The 17,982-nt window shown below is 42.2% G+C and overlaps 1 long non-coding RNA gene across 1 annotated transcript; it reads right to left on the bottom strand.

Moving 5' to 3' along the window:
• Positions 1-422: 422 nt before the first annotated feature.
• Positions 423-2,406, bottom strand: LOC145159259 (uncharacterized). The gene is made up of 2 exons (XR_013737585.1): positions 2,183-2,406; positions 423-1,956 (listed from the first exon to the last, which is right to left on the bottom strand). It is a non-coding gene; the product is annotated as an uncharacterized LOC145159259 (long non-coding RNA).
• Positions 2,407-17,982: the final 15,576 nt, after the last annotated feature.

Here is a 17,982-nt window from a genome sequence, read left to right as displayed (position 1 = left end):
TGACGTGGGAAAGTGTCGACCACGTCGTCATATCAAGAATGACATCCTCCTCTCGCGATGAAAAATTCCGCCACGACATAGGAAAGTGTCAACCATGTCATGGCAGCCGGGATGATACCTCTACCTCGCGTCGAAATAAAACTCTATGGTGTGGGAACAGCTCATCCATACCATTGGAGTCAAAATTTGGTAGAAACGCCACTCTTCTAAATAAGATATTCTCACCATGTCGACATGCACCCCACACTTATGAAAAATCATGGGTCTTGACTATAAACTTCAAACTCTCACACGACTCACTCTAGCAACAGTCGGACCTAGCTGCTAAACTTAGTGCCAACTTTCTAAGGGCGAAAAATCTGCAAAGATCTAAAACAATCAAAGAGCATCAACATGGAAAACAAAATTACCAAAAAAAAAAATAAACAACCTAAATTAAACTAATTACATACCAAATAAAAATATTAATTCTAAGAAACACAAAAATAAACTAAAAATAACATAAAAATAAAAAATAAAAAGGATAAACTAAGTCACTCGTCATCCTCGTCATCGTGCTGTTGTGTCCCTGATGTGCCAGCTCCATTCTGCCGTGGCTGGTATGGTGGAGGAAAAGGAACCGGGTACTGAAAACCCTGATGGGCAAAGAATGCGGTCAACGCATCCCCATACCACTGCTGCCTACTCTCCATGTGCTTACAACGCTCGTCCACGTGCTGAAGTCTCTCGTCTATGCGCTGAAATCCCTCATCCATGCACTGGGCTAGGTAACGTATATCGATCTATGGCTCAGGTCCCTACTGCGCTCCTCGAGGAGCAGGTCTACGCCTCTGAACTCTCAGTGGCTCAGGTAGTGGTGCAGCATCCCCTGGTGCCTCATCATCGGGCACTATCCTAAAAATCCCATCACTCCCTCGTGCAATCACCCGCATAGACTCCAGCATCTGAATACCCATCACCCTCATGTCATAACGGACCATCGTCCTCGTAGTATCCCTGATCAACAACGAATAAGATGCAGCTAACCGAGTAACGAAATGTCCACCACAAATCAGACTATCCTCCCGACGCCCGCTGGCTTTCCGCGCCATATACAATGCTAAAGCCAATGGAAGGTTCAGGTGCCTCCCCAGTGTAATAAGAGTCCATAAAACTAAAAGATCTCCAGAAGGCACCCTCTCACTATTTTTGTGATGAGTGAGATAGCTCGCGATCAATCGGTGCAACAATCTACAAGTAGTCGATCAAATCATGATGCCCTGAGCAGAAGATGGCACATACACCTCACCAGTGAGCCCAAAAAGTGTTTTCATTATACTCCTCATGCGTCCCTACAACATAGGCTGAGAGAAAATCATGAAAGTGAGGAGTCCTCGTCTCATCTGCAGTATATACCCCAACCCTGATGGCAAGCTCAATCGCACTACATTCCCTGCTAACACCACCTAATCGAAAAGAAAATGTAGTCCTATCGTTGAGAGGCTTTGTAGGATCAAAAGCAACTGTAGCGTAGAACTCCAGCAAAAACTCCCGATAGACGGGCTCCTGAATCCTAAATAACTGATCCCAACCCCGACATGTAAACACAGCCACGCCACCTGCGTCCAGGTGAGTGTATGTCAAAAAAATTCGGATGAGGACATCAATCCCATATTGGGCTGAAAATTCCCAATCAAAATATGGTGCAATATCAATTCTTTTCCCAAGTAATGTACTGAGCCGTCCTTGATGTTTTGTCAGTGTAGCAGGATTCAAATAACGAGGAAATTGCAAGAACGAGTGATTCGTGATTTCCTCGGGAGGTTGCTGATTTCTCCTTGCCATTTTGCCTGCAAAAATTTAAGCACACAAAACCATCCAAATAACAAAGATTTATTTTTAAGCAAAGATAAAGAGCTGGGCAGATTAACGAACGTTGGGCGCTCATCCAGCGAACGCAGTGCGTTCGTTCGTCTCCTGCGGTTTGAGTTCATCCAAAATCAACATAAATGCCAAAATTCCAGGCTAGGCTTTGGTCTATGGGATGAATTTGGTCCGATAACACAATAACAAGCATCAATTTCATCAATATCAAACCATAAATCGAAAATAGCATAAACCCTAGTGTTTTCTATTTAGCACAATGCAACACAAATTAGGGGCTTAAACTAACCTCAAAGCATAAGGATTATAAAAAGCTTACCTCTTGAGCTGATTACAGGAAAAGAAGAAGAGAAATCGCAGCTTTTGTGGAGAATCGTCGGCACAGTAGCGAGAATCATCGAGAGGGGGACCAGCGAAAAAGAGGAGTGATAAAAGTAAAATGTAAAAAGGGGTAATAAAATATAACCTGTAATTTGAACGTAGTGCGTTCACGATGAGCTCGAGGTCTGCTAATCGCGATCCAAAAGTTGAACGTGGCGCGTTCCTACATACTACGCATGGCGTTCTGCCCAGGTTTATTTCTTTCATTCATTTTATTATTATTATGATTATTATTATTATTAACTCCATTCAACAATTAAAACTCATTTCATCTTTTATTTTGACTGTGTTCTTGTAATTCCTATCTCCATTGGGTCTATTGAATATTTCCAGCAGCAAAATTCTCCGACAAGTGACATGTTATCTTTGAAAAAAAAAAATAATAATAATAATAAATAAATAAATAAATAATAAAACTAAAATAACTAAAAAGGATATCATGATCACTCGTCTTCGTCGAAATCAAACAACAATTGCTGAATAAACACATTGCATGCAAAAAGTGGTTTGTGAAAAAAAAAAACTTTCGGGACCCGTTAGACTATTTCCTTTGTTTCTTTGCACCATTAACTAAAAGTAGAACAAGAAGTGACCCAACTAGTCAAGAACAGCAAGAGCTCGGTCTTCCACTTACCCACCATGATACGCCTTGCTATACTACGCCTCGTGGATTGAGTTGGACAAATCACCAAAGTAGTAGGCTAAACAAGTCAAGAATCCATAATCGCTCGCAATCTCGAAACTCATGCAAAAAGTAAAAACAAGCAATGTGTATGATCCCGAATTCCTGCACATAACAACAAGAACCTTCCCGACAAGTGAAATGGTATCAACGAAAATAAACCTAAAAATAAAATAAAACTAAAAACAAATAACTAATAATCAAATAAATTAAATTAATTGAAAGTCGTTCCCCGGCAACGGCGCCAAAAACTTGATGTGTGATATATATATATATATATATATATATATATATATATATATATATATATATATATATATATTAATTGCTTAAGTTTTAAATTTATAAAACTGAATTTATCGCAACCAGACTAACACACACACTAGGCAGTGGACCTAATCGTGTAATAGCATAGTTGTGGTAAGAACAGGTGTCGAACACAAGGGGAACGGTGGTGAATTAATTTAGAATGTTTGATTATAGGTTACACAAAACACATAAGTAATAAAAAAAAAGTTTTATTAAATACTTTAAATACCACTTAACATTGATCAAGTGAATAATTATTCATTACTCACCGATTCCTAATATGACGAGTGTCATGGTCTTGACTGCTAATCCTTTGATTTCAACACAATTATTAACTCATTGATCAAGTGAACAAACAATCATGCAAATCAGTATTTGGTTCATATTAAGCAAGATTTGATCTTATTTAACTCTACTAGTCTTAGAAGTTAAATCATGCATCGAAGGGTCATTCTACTCATGCACACACATTAAAGTTCATTACTTTATTTCCTAACCCTAGGTTTTGGTCAAAACTCTAGTCATAATCACCAATGGTCGTTGGACAACTATGATTCAAACTAACACAGCTAGATGGTCATCTAAACTTTATTAATTCAGCAATAGGAAACAAAACAACAATCTTTAACACATATGGATCTTCAATCAAACTTGACAAAATAAATTAAATAAGAATAAATAATCCAAATACCAATTAAACCAATAATTCGAAGATTCATTCAGTCATAAGCACAAAGTAAAAGGTTTTAACACCTAAATCAGAAAGTAAACACATAATTTCATCACAATGGAATGCTAACATGGTCACATTACCAAACCACATGATTACCGACACGTATCCGCTCTCTAATCCTTCAGATCTTCGCTCCTGTCAGCTTAACGGCCTTCCGGCCGTCTCCTAGACCCTCAAAACGGCTTAACAGAAGTTAATTGTCGACTAAAATAGGTTAGAAGTTGGAATCCCCTCTTAGAACGAATTAAATGTCAATATATAGCAACTTTACACCGCCAAGCGAACGCAGCGCGTAGGTCCAAGGAACGCAGCGTGTTCCTTCAAGCTATCCCGTAATCAACAAGACACGAACGCAGCACGTTCATTATGGGAACGCAGGGCCTTCGGTCCGCTTTCAGCCCAATTCTTCATATTTGCAGTCCAACTCCGTTTTCTCGGGCTTTTTGCTCCATTTCCGCTCCAACAACATATAATAGCTGTAAATTGCAATTCAAAGCATTATAAGTACCTTTTAGTTCTAAATAAGCGTAATAAAGGCTAAAATATTAAGATATGATATATAAAAATATGTATAAAAACACACATATCATCTGTTTGCTTCATATTTTTATACATCAAAAGTAGCAAAAAGAAAGACGAGACTCTATACGCTTCGTCTTCTCAAAAGTCTGCCGAGGTACCTGTCTACTGATTTCCTGAGAATACAAGCGATTTTTAAAAGAGTATCAGCATAAAGCTGGTGAGTTCATAAGAATGTTTTTGTAGTGAAAACCAGTCATTGAATTATGTAAAAATGTATGCATGTTTCCCAAGAAAATCCAATATTTTCTAACATGTATGTTCGTTACCATATTCTGTTCGAAAACCTTGACTACCACTTGTATGTATAGTATGTTTTGTTTGAAACCCTGGCTATGAAAACCCAAAAATTTTTGTCTTATAAGTCCAGCCAATCAATCGAGAGTCAGACTCGTTTCTGCTATCTTTTAGCATTGTTAAGGATCGTTTTATGAGTTCTAAGCCTAGTGCACTTAAGGATTTGGTGTAGGGCTATGTTAACTTAAGTACTTCGCGTTACACTCGAGCCATACACTCCTTCAAGAGGAGTGTACGGCCGTACACTCAATGAGGTCGTACACCACCTCCTATATATAAGGCATCCCTTCATTTTCATTCATTTCTTCAACTTCCAAGTCAAGAACTCGAGTTCTCTCTCAACTATCATCAAACTTTCACCAAGATCTTCAAAGAAAGTAAGTGAATTCTACAACTACTTAACTGTAGTAATTATCCTAGTGCACTTAGTAACTAGAAGCTAAGTTATAATCTACTAGAAAATTTGGAAACAATTAGAAACGATGGACAATATACTTAGATTTCACATTGTTATGTGAATTCTACAACTACTTAACTGTAGTAATTATCCATATTCGGGTCACTCTTTGACTTGAACACCTTTTCATGAACCATATACACACATCATGCACTTGACCTAGTGGTATAAATTAGGTCCAAGTCTCGTAGGAACTTAAGTCAAAGTTGAAAACTAGGATTAGTATACTTGATTTCCTCAATTTCGCTTGAATCTCGAAACCACTACATAGAATGCCAATAAGCCGATAAAATAAGTTACAAACATTATTATAACTATAAAAGAGTTATAATACCATAATATAAATTTAAGTCTCAAAGATTCTATTGATTTTGATATCCAAAGATTTACAAATCTCAAAAACCCTAAATGCCCTAAAACCTAAATTTATGAAATTTAACCTTAAAAATTCTATAAAAATAGTTATCAGCCTCGTAATATGATCTTATAATAATTAAAATTATAAAAATGCATTCAAGGAAAATAAAATTTAACCCATTAACATTTACCCTTAATTTATAAATCAAAAATCAAGGTTTTATGAATAAAAACTTGATTTTAGTGCACATTTTATATAAAATTTAGATATTTTATAAAAGAACTTAAACTTTATAAAACAAAATGAATGAGAAAGGGGTATTATACTCAAAATTTCGGACCCCTCTCTTCCCATATCTCTCTCTACACACACACATCTCTCTTCTTTCTCTCTCTAGAAAACTCTCTCTACCTTCTCTCTAATTTTTTTTTCTCCAAACACCACAACCACAGCCTCTTAACCACGAAATTATGGAGATTCATAAGGGTTTTTCAAGCCACAAATAAATTTAAGGTAAAGAACATACATCTCTTGAAGATCCACAACAATGATTTAAGCCATGCATGTGCATTTTACTTCAAAAACTGACTTCTACTTCTTTATCTTCTTCAAACTTGTTTTCTTTTTATTAAAATGGTTATTATAACATCATGGATGTGTTTTAACACCATGCATGTATGTTAAACAAGGTTGCATGTTAATGATCTTAGTGCAAAAATCAATTTTAAGGATCAAAACATCAAACTCATTTTTAAGAGTTCTTGAGAAATAAGATTTTTGTATTTTAATGCATGTATGTAAATTATGATTTTTAAATATATTTGATCTCTGTAAGCATGACCATAAAATGCATGGATCATGATATATTTAAAATATTTCAAAAGATTTACTCAAAGAAATGATGAAAACTCACTTTTCTAACCAATCATCATGCATGCAATCTGCCAGATTTCTTTACCTGACTTTAAACTGCCATATCTCACTCATTTCTTAACCAACTGTAACATCCCAAATTTCGAGTCCAAAAATTTCATTTTAATTAACTGATTATAAAAACATTCATAAGAAAACTCTGTAACAATATATCATTTTGTAAATCAATGTATCATGTCTGAAAACCCAAATCATATAATAGCAACATGTCCGAGTACAATCCCAGAATATCTCAAGTGCGGAAAATCAATGCGTGTGTGTATGATGTGCTGCTACCGCGCCAACTCCTTCCCCTTCGCTGAAGAGGTACCTGAAACCAAAACTGTAAACTGTAAGCACGAAGCTTAGTGAGTTCCCCCATCGTACCACATACCATACGATCACATAGCATAAATACTGTCGGGCAATTCTAGGGTACCCGACCTACCCAGTACGGCCATTCTGGGGTACCGACCTACCCGGTACGGCCATTCTGGGGTGCTGATCTACCCGTGTCAAGCCATTCTGGGGTGCTGACCTACCCGTGTCAAGCCATTCTGGGGTACTGACCTACCCGTCGGTCCTAACAACCGACCCTCGGGGACTATTTCACCCCTACCGCTACTATCGCATATATCATAACATAAACATACTATCAGACATATTTGGGGTGTCCGAACTACCCTTCGGTCCTAACAACCGGACTTAGGTACTATTCCCCTCCTACTACCACTATCACATATAACATATCATGCCAGCATATAAACATAACATCACATACTGCCATACATATATGGGGTGTCTGACCTACCCTTCGGTCCTAACAACCGAACTCTACTACTATCGCATATAACATATCATGCCAGCATATAACATATCAGGTAGTAGCAAAACCTAGATGACATCACAAAGACAATCATCTAACATACAACTCCTACTGGTGGGCCGGCATTGTGGCCGTAGACCCACCGCTACTGGAAGGTAACTCACCTCGTACGAGTAGCTGCATATAATCTGTGCGGGAAACCTCTGTCTGCTGCTGCTCCGGAAATCCTCCGACTATAATCCCCACAAAACACTCAGTCAGAATCCGATATCTACTCTTAGGGTAAAATGACTATTTTACCCCTAACCAAGTCCAAGTCAAAGCCAACTTCCAGTTGACCAGACTCGCCGAGTTGGGCCGTCAACTCGTCGAGTCCCTAACCCTTTACCCGTCCTTATCCACGACTCTACTCGTCGAGTTTAGCAACGACTCGACGAGTTCCCCTTCTATATGAACATCGAATGAACCTTCGTCCGACTCGCCGAGTTGTATGAACAACTCGTCGAGTTCACCTTCATCTAATAAACAAGTCCTGTCCTTGACTCGCCGAGTTGTATGAACAACTCGTCGAGTTCATCTTCAACTATTAGGAGATTGCCTTGGACTCGCCGAGTCTGTTCTAGCACTCGTCGAGTCCCATGAACTCCAGGTCTAAGGCTAAGTCCAATACGTTGGGTCACTCCTTTGGACCCTCTAACACCCATCTAACACTCAACTGGGTTCCTTCGAACCCAAACAGAAAAGGGGAGTCAAACCTTGGACTCGTCGAGCCCAAAGAACAACTCGCCGAGTCGAGGTTGTCCAAGTCTCATTTCTCAATTTCTGATGTACAAAACTTGTCCAGAAGATAGATCTAGGCTCCTACAATCGATCTAGCACGTAAAGTTACAAACTTTACGTGCATGCATGGGACTTTGAGCTCCAAAAAGGTTCCAAAGAAGCTCTTAGGTTGCATGGAGCCTTCCATGGGTGCAAAAGCAACCCCTTCCTGCCTTGTGACCCCTCAAAGGTCCTAGATCCGATGTTTGACCCCCAACCATGCTTGAAATCATGGTTGGTTTCCACATATGGCTTATCAAAGCCCTAAATCTCCCCAAAAAGGGATCTAACAAATGAACAAGCAAGGTATAGACTTTATACCTTCTGGAAGCTGCAAAGGAAGCACCAACTCGAACTCCTCTGGTCCTCCTTCGATCCTCTAAGCTTTTCCCTTCTTCCTTGACACCACAAAACACCAAGATCACTCAAAAGCTCTTAAATCTCTCCACACACAGTTAGGGTTCGCTATGAAGGGTTTCTGGAAGCAATAGGGACGAATGGGGGCGGAATGAGATGATTAAATAGGGTGCAAGCCCTTAAATTAGGGTTTTGTCCAGTCAGAGTCTACTCGTCGAGTCTAGACGCCGACTCGACGAGTCCAATACTTAAGTCCCGCATCCCATCCCGCTCCTACTCGACGAGTTGGGCCTTCAACTCGCCGAGTCTCAGGCCAAAATGCAAAATACTTAAATCAAAAAAATACGTACCAGGAACTAGGTGCTACACCAACATTCGAGATTCTTTTTGTGAAATATAATATTTTTAGTTAGCTTTCAAACCCATCTGACCTCACTGGAAAATTCCAATATTTTGATTTTTAGCAATTTTTACAAAACTGTTGCTCAATCAGCACCTTTTTGTGAATACTAGTTTTGTATTGCATGTTCAAAGGTCTTATTCCTCACTAAAAATCTAGGAAAAATTAATTTGAGCACTTAACATCATGTATTAAGAGGTACAAAAAGATCTTGATTCAAAAGTCTTTGGAACATGTTGCAAAAATTCTCAATGTAACATCAATAATCTTTACCAAAATCACACGTATCAAGTTTTCTCTATAATTTATTGAGCCTTTAGGCATGTTTTCCGATATAAAAAATAAGAAAACGATTTTTCATTGATATTAAATTGTATGAAGATGCATTCTGGAAATTTTCAGCTTAATATATATTTTATTTATTTTTACATGAAAATAATTAGAAAATAGAGTGTTAAAGCATATGAAGATACCAACTTTTCGGCCGAAATGCTCTCCTGAATCGGAACAAAATGGGTGCTCTTGGTCAATCGATCGACGATGACCCAAATCGAATCCACTCCTCGCGCGGTCCTGGGAAGCTTTGTGATAAAATCTATAGTAATGTCTTCCCATTTCCACAGCGGGATATCCAAAGGCTGCATCTTGCCATGTGGCCTCTGGTGCTCGGCCTTGACCTTCCTGCAGGTCAAGCACCGCTCCACGTACCATGCTACATACCGCTTCATCCAGGACCACCAATAGTCCAGACGAAGATCCCTATACATCTTCGTCGCCCCGGGATGAATGGAGAATCGAGATTTGTGCGCCTCCACCATCAGAACCTGGAGCACACCCCCGTGGTACGGTACCCACACCGTGCGATGGAGGGTCAACAGCCCTCAGCTATCATAATCGAAGGAGGAAACCTGGCCTACAATCCGCTCACTCTTCCGATGTTCCTCCTTCATGGCATCCTGTTGGGCCTCTCGAATCTGCTCCAACAGTGGAGTCACCATGGTCATCCTCATACAGATATCCCTAATCGGCGCTGCCTTGCGGCTAAGCGCGTCTACCACCACATTGGCCTTCCCCGGGTGGTAAAGGATCTCGCAATCATAATTCTTCACCACGTCCAACCACCGACGCTGCCTCATGTTTAGATTCTGCTGATCCATGAGGTACCTCAAACTCTTGTGGTCTGTGTAAATGGTACAACGGACCCCATAGAGGTAATGACGCCAAATCTTGAGGGCGAACACAACAACCCCCAGCTCCAAATCATGCGTTGGGTAGTTCGCCTCGTGAGGCTTCAGCTGCCTCGAAGCATAGGCGATGACATGCCCTCTCTGCATCAAAACCGCGCCTAAACCCGAAATAGACGCATCACAGTACACAACAAAATCCTCTACGCCCTCTGGCAGGGCTAAGATCGGCGCCTCGCACAATCTCTATCTCAGTGTCTCAAACGCTGCTTGCATCTCAGGCCCCCAGCAAAAGACTACGGCCTTCTTTGTCAGCCGCGTCAAGGGTACGGCTATCTTGGAGAAATCTTGGATGAGTCTCCGATAGTAGCCGTCTAATCCCAGGAAACTCCGAATCTCGGATGGAGACTTCAGAACCTCCCATCTCATTACGACCTCCACCTTGGTCGGGTCCACCGATATCCCGTTCTGGTTGACAAGGTGCCCGAGAAACTGCACCTCGCGCAACCAGAACTCACACTTGGAGAACTTAGCATACAAGTTCTCCATTCTCAAAGTCTCCAGAACCTCTCGCAGATGCTCCTCGTGCTCCTCCTGTGTCTTGGAGTAAACCAAGATATCATCGATGAAAACTATCACAGACCGATCCAGCATCGGTCTGCACACGCGGTTCATGAGATCCATGAACGCGGCAGGAGCATTGGTGAGCCCGAAAGGCATCACCACGAACTCATAGTGGCCATAGCGCGTCCGGAACGCAGTCTTCTGTACATCCTCCTCTCTGACCCTCATCTGATGATATCCTAAACACAGATCAATCTTGGAGAACCAAGATGCTCCCTGTAGCTGGTCAAAGAGGTCATCAATCCTTGGAAGTAGGTAACGGTTCTTCACCGTTACCTTGTTTAGTTCCCGATAATCTATGCACATGCGATGCGACCCGTCCTTCTTCTTAACAAATAGGATCGGGGCTCCCCAAGGCGAACTACTCGGCCTGATAAATCCTTTGTCTAGCAGCTCCTACAGCTGCGTAGACAACTCCTGCATCTCGGGAGGAGCCAACCGATACGGTACCTTGGCTATCGGAGCCGCACCAGGGACTAGGTCGATCCTGAACTCCACCTGTCGCTCCGGAGGTATCCCAGGAAGCTCCTCTGGGAACACATCTGCGTAGTCTCGCACCACCGGAACGTCACTCACCGTCGCCTTACCCGCCTCCCGGGTATCCATGACATAGGCGACATATCCTACGTAACCCTGCTGAAGGTAACGTCTAGCCCTCGCTGTCGAACATAAAGATGGTCCTCGATGTGGCCTCTCGCCCTGAATCACCAGCTCTCCCCCACTTTGGGTCCTCATCCGCACCAACTGCTGCGCACAGTCGATCACCGCCCCATTGGGGCTTAGCCAATCCATGCCGATAATAACCTTGTTCCCCCGCAAAGGTATAGGAACCAAGTCTACCAGGTAGCGCTCCTCGAATAATCTCAGCACACAATCTCGAAATACTGCTGATGCTTGCACCGATGGATCATCGGCAATCTCTACCTCTAAAGGGCAATCCAACATGCCTGAAGACTCGGGAAACCTCTTGCTGAGTGCAAGAGAAACAAAAGATCGAGTGGCACCTGAATCAAACAACACCTGTACTGGAATACCGTTCACATGGAACGACCCTAAACATGTATATACATAGCATATATCAATATCATAACCATCATATAAATAGATCAGAGGGGAAGAATCATACCCGTCACCACATCGGGTGCGGCGCGTGCCTCCTCGGTAGTCAACTGGAAGGCCTGGCTCCTCACCACTGGAGCCTCTGCCTTGCCCTGCCGGCCGTCAGTAATCTGCAGGGTCACTGGAGCTGGCGCTTTCGCTAGCGCTGCTGCTGTCAACTGGGGGCAATTGGCTTTCTTATGGCCCCTCTGGTTGCAGTGAAAACACAGCAACTCGAATGTCTGAATAGTGGGTGCAGGGGCGGTACAATCCCTGCTGAAGTGCCCCGTCTTGCCGCACTTGTAGCAGCCCAACGATCCCAACCTACATGCTCCCTCGTGCGGCCTGCCGCATTTCCTGCAGCGGCCCTGTCCCGACTGGCCTTTCGGCCTACCATCTGATCCCTTGGGCTTCTTCCCCGAGGCCCCAGTCACCTGCCCCTCCTCTACCTTCCACTTCTGGATGTGCTCCAGATCAATCTCCCTTTTCCCTTGCCCTGGAAATCATGGAATCCAGGGTAGGGCAAGCTGAAAAACTAACATGCTCCCGAATGTCGGCTCGCAACATGTCATGGTAGCGGGTCCTCCTCATGTCCTCATCTCCCGCATACTGGGGCACCAGTAACGCCCTCTCCCGGAACTTGGCGGTGATCTCTACCACTGTCTCCGTCATCTGTTTCATGTCTAAGAACTCCCTAGCCCACTGCTGGAGCTCCACTGCAGGTGCAAACTCCGCTCTGAACCGAGTCACAAAGTCCGGCCACGTCATAGCCTCAACAGCCGAGGCTCCCAGAGAGTGACCAACCGACTCCCACCAATCTATGGCCCTGTCTCTCAAGCACCCTGCTGCATATCTCACCTTCGACCCCTCGGGGCAGAAGCTGGTCAACTGTGCAGACTCAATGTTTGCAATCCAACGCCTGGCAGCAATGGGGTCCTTCGCCCCATGGAAATCCGGCGCGCCACTGCCCCTGAAGTCCTTAAAGGACAGTGTGCGTGATCCTGACTGGCTGGTCGCCATGTCACTCCTGAAGGCCCTAAGGCGATCCTCCATCAGCTCGACAATCCCTTCCTTGATCGACCCAAAGATGACCGGGGTCGCATCAAGGATGCCTCTAGTGATATCGGACGCGATGAACTCGCGTAGCCTCTCATCCACTGGTTCAGAGCCTGAACCCGAACCCGATCCCTCTCCTGAGCTGCCAACTGCTGGCCTCGGACGTAGTACCACCATTCTGCAATACATAATGACAACCGTTAGTGATACTGATACATCTAGAGGGATCACATCCATCACGAGTTCCTTGGTCTTGCCTCAGCCTTCCTCGATTCAAGTACGGATCCTCTGCTTTCAATAGTACGGGCCCATACTACCTTCCACATCTATCCGTACTTTCCTCAAGAACCGCCTCGACTCCACTAAGTCACCACTACTGCTACTGATCTCTACTACTCTAATCCTAGGCTTACCCTAGGGAAAATCTCTGACTCCACCCAAACCGGTCCTCAGCTGCTGAAGGCCTCCTTGTAATGCCAATTAGCCATCACCTGAATACCATCACATGTAACGAGGCTCAGATAATCCTTCGAGTAAAAGACTCGTCCCTACAACGGTTAGACTCAAATGAGAGCTGCGCAATAGGGCCAAATCCAGCACTCTGAGATTATTCAACCCTAATCACATGTGACGCGACGTACTCACCTAATGGCTAACTCCCATCATTCAGAGTCCCACAAGGCACAAAGCAAGCAGCATTCAGACGCAGGAAACTACTCAAGCAAACCTGTCCTCATAACGAGAAACTGTACTAGCATACAATGCTAAGCTCATACTATCAGGCATAACCTAAACAGGCTATCATACTGCTGTCTACTCAATACTAGCATGCAATTCTCACAAGCTGAAAACACGTAAAGCAGGCACATAAGGCATCATTGCTAGATCCTTAGTCCTATTCTAGCATGCTGTTCTACTGAAGCTGATAAACATAACATAAACTTGTATGGGTACTTTGGGGAATACTTACTTGAGCTCGGCCGGTCGCGCACATCACACACTTCGTTTTTTCTCAAAACTCCTTTAACTTATCCTTTAGAAACCATTTTCTTGTAAAAGCTTTTAATCCCTCGATTTGAGTCCAGATACCCCTGAGGGTGTGTCCGAATCCCTCAAACCAGGGCTCTGATACCAACTTGTAACATCCCAAATTTCGAGTGCAAAAATTTCATTTTAATTAACTGATTATAAAAACATTCATAAGAAAACTACGTAACAATATATCATTTTGTAAATCAATGTATCATGCCTGAAAACCCAAATCATATAATAGCAACATGTCCGAGTACAATCCCAGAATATCTCAAGTGCGGAAAATCAATGCGTGTGTGTATGATGTGCTGCTACCGCGCCAGCTCCTTCCCCTTCGCTGAAGAGGTACCTGAAACCAAAACTGTAAACTGTAAGCACGAAGCTTAGTGAGTTCCCCCATCGTACCACATACCATACGATCACATAGCATACATACTGTCGGGCAATTCTGGGGTGCCCGACCTACCCGGTACGGCCATTCTGGGGTGCCAACCTATCCGGTACGGCCATTCTGGGGTGCCGATCTACCCGTGTCAAGCCATTCTGGGGTGCTAACCTACCCGTGTCAAGCCATTCTGGGGTGCTGACCTACCCGTCGGTCCTAACAACCGACCCTCGGGGACTATTTCACCCCTACTGCTACTATCGCATATATCATAACATAAACATACTATCAGACATATCTGGGGTGTCCGAACTACCCTTCGGTCCTAACAATCGGACTTGGGGACTATTCCCCTCCTACTACCACTATCACATATAACATATCATGCCAGCATATAAACATAACATCACATACTGCCAGACATATCTGGGGTGTCTGACCTACCCTTCGGTCCTAACAACCGAACTCTACTACTATCGCATATAACATATCATGCTAGCATATAACATATCAGGTAGTAGCAAACCTAGATGATATCACAAAGACAATCATCTAACATACAACTCCTACTGGTGGGCCGACATTGTGGCCGTAGACCCACCGCTATTGGAAGGTAACTCACCTCGTACGAGTAGCTGCTGATAATCTGTGCGGGAAACCTCTGTCTGCTGCTGCTTCGGAAATCCTCCGGCTATAATCCCCACAAAACACTCAGTCAAAATCTGATATTTACTCTTAGGGTAAAATGACTATTTTACCCCTAACCAAGTCCAAGTCAAAGCCAACTTCCGGTTGACCCGACTCGCTGAGTTGGGCCGTCAACTCGTCGAGTCCCTAACCCTTTACCCGTCCTTATCCACGAGTCTACTCGTCGAGTTTAGCAACGACTCGACGAGTTCCCCTTCTATATGAACCTTCGTCCGACTCGCCGAGTTGTATGAACAACTCGTCGGGTTCACCTTCATCTGATAACCAAGTCTTGTCCTTGACTCGCCGAGTTGTATGAACAACTCGTCGAGTTCATCTTCAACTATTAGGAGATTGCCTTGGACTCGCGGAGTCTGTTCTAGCACTCGTCGAGTCCCATGAACTACAGGTCTAAGGCTAAGTCCAATACGTTGGGTCACTCCTTTGGACCCTCTAACACCCTTCTAACACACAACTGGGTTCCTTCGAACCCAAACAGAAAAGGGGAGTCAAACCTTGGACTCGCCAAGTCCAAAGAACAACTCGTCGAGTCGAGGTTGTCCAAGTCTCATTTCTTGATTTTTGATGTACAACACTTGTCCATAAGATAGATCTAGGCTCCTACAATCGATCTAGCACGTAAAGTTACAAACTTTACGTGCATGCATGGGACTTTGAGCTCCAAAAAGGTTCCAAAGAAGCTCGTAGGTTGCATGGAGCCTTCCATGGGTGCAAAAGCAACCCCTTCCTGCCTTGTGACCCCTCAAAGGTCCTAGATCCGAAGTTTGACCCCCAACCATGCTTGCAATCATGGTTGGTTTCCACATATGGCTTATCAAAGCGCTAAATCTCCCCAAAAAGGGATCTAACAAATGAACAAGCAAGGTATAGACTTTATACCTTCTGGAAGCTGTAAAGGAAGCACCAACTCGAACTCCTCTGGTCCTCCTTCGATCCTCTAAGCTTTTCCCTTCTTCCTTGACACCACAAAACACCAAGATCACTCAAAAGCTCTTAAATCTCTCCACACACAGTTAGGGTTCGCTATGAAGGGTTTCTGGAAGCAATAGGGACGAATGGGGGCGGAATGAGATGATTAAATAGGGCGCAAGCCCTTAAATTAGGGTTTTGTCCAGTCAGAGTCTACTCGTCGAGTCTAGACGCCGACTCGACGAGTCCAATACTTAAGTCCCGCATCCCATCCCGCTCCTACTCAACGATTTGGGCCTTCAACTCGCCGAGTCTCAGGCCAAAATGCAAAATACTTAAATCAAAAAAATACGTACCAGGAACTAGGTGCTACACCAACATTCGAGATTCTTTTTGTGAAATATAATATTTTTATTTAGCTTTCAAACCCATCTGACCTCACTGGAAAATTCCAATATTTCGATTTTTAGCAATTTTTACAAAACTGTTGCTCAATCAGCACCTTTTTGTGAATACTAGTTTTGTATTGCATGTTCAAAGGTCTTATTCCTCACTAAAAATCTAGGAAAAATTAATTTGAGCACTTAACATCATTTATTAAGAGGTACAAAAAGATCTTGATTCAAAAGTCTTTGGAACATGTTGCAAAAATTCTCAAAGTAACATCAATAATCTTTACCAAAATCACACGTATCAAGTTTTCCCTATAATTTATTGAGCCTTTAGGCATGTTTTCCGATATCAAAAATAAGAAAACGATTTTTCATTGATATTAAATTGTATGAAGATGCATTCTGGAAATTTTCAGCTCAATATATGTTTTATTTATTTTTACATGAAAATAATAAGAAAATAGAGTGTTAAAGCATATAAAATACTTACACTTGTAAATAAATTCTGGAAAAAATTTTGGATGATTCTTTTAGTTAATAAACAACTCTCATGAAGTTTCATGGATTGTTGTTACTGTTTAGTATGGTTTTGAATTTTCTTTTTATTTAGCTCCAATAAATCATAAAACCACTTTAGGGAATGTGAAAATATTATCTATTATTTTTCGCAGCTTCTACCTTACGTTAAAGACTCAGAAAAGTATTTTGGGAATTTTTCAAAATGTATATCTATTTTTCCATGATGTTTGTGTTTATAAAGGATTAAAACCAGGAAAAATAGTTTTTCTCATCCACAATTCATGAAAATTTACCAGAAACTCTTATAATGTATTAGGATGCTACATAAAAGTGTTGATGATTTTTCTCTTCTGTATGCTATTTTTCTTCTATTTTCCCAAGATTTAATACACTTAAATGCACAAAAATCATAAAATTGGGTTAAACAGTTTAGAAATCCATTTTTATATTTTTCCCAGCTTAAGTTTGTGTAATAACACTTGTAAAAAAGGTTTGGTGAATTTTTGAAAGTGTTATCTATTTATTTCTATTTTTATAGAATAAATGCACAAAAATCAGAAAAAATTGTGTTAAACTTTTTGAAAACACATATTAATATTTTTCCCAGATTATGTACACTGTAAAACAGTTAAACTTGAGCCATACACCACTTCAAGAGGAGTGTACGGCCGTACACTCAATGAGGTCGTACACCACCTCCTTTATATAAGGCATCCCTTCATTTTCATTCATTTCTTCAACTTCCAAGTCAAGAACTCGAGTTCTCTCTCAACTATCATCAAACTTTCACCAAGATCTTCAAAGAAAGTAAGCATTCCTTCCATTGTTTAGTTGATTCACTGCTATATCTAGCAAGGATCCATGATTTCATCCATAAAACATCATCAAAACTCAAGAACATCAAGAGTGCACGGTCGTACACTCTATCTATGGCCGTACACCCTTGTTAAGTCCATAACCTAAGGCCTTAAACACTTGCTAGTCACTTGTTGCCCCTTAGAACTCTTGAAACCTTGATCCCCTTTGAATGTAGACCCAAAAATGCAACCATCTTGGAGTGTGTACGGCTGTACACACTTGGTGTGGCCGTACATACCTCAAA

The sequence above is a fragment of the Lactuca virosa genome, chromosome 2 (genome assembly GCF_052849685.1).
Source record: "Lactuca virosa cultivar CGN04683 chromosome 2, Lactuca_virosa_CGN04683_v6, whole genome shotgun sequence".
Classification (NCBI taxonomy): Eukaryota; Viridiplantae; Streptophyta; class Magnoliopsida; order Asterales; family Asteraceae; genus Lactuca; species Lactuca virosa.
This window is presented reverse-complemented; position numbering and strand designations above follow the sequence as displayed.